Raw genomic sequence first — 204 nt, forward strand, 5'->3', positions numbered from 1 at the left:
GTCCTAAGGCACTTCATCCTACTTCTTTGCATATATTTTGTTGTATTTTTCCATTTTTTTAAATCCATAAAACGTGGCATTCAGAACCCAAATTTCTGGTCCAGTGCCCTTGTTTTTAGAATAAAAGCCTTGATATTTTCCTTCATTTCTTTCCCCGTCTCGCGTTTTCTAAAGTCGCAGATGCAGGGGAAGACGGAAATAAAT

The sequence above is a fragment of the Penaeus monodon genome, chromosome 30 (genome assembly GCF_015228065.2).
Source record: "Penaeus monodon isolate SGIC_2016 chromosome 30, NSTDA_Pmon_1, whole genome shotgun sequence".
NCBI classification, from domain to species: Eukaryota; Metazoa; Arthropoda; class Malacostraca; order Decapoda; family Penaeidae; genus Penaeus; species Penaeus monodon.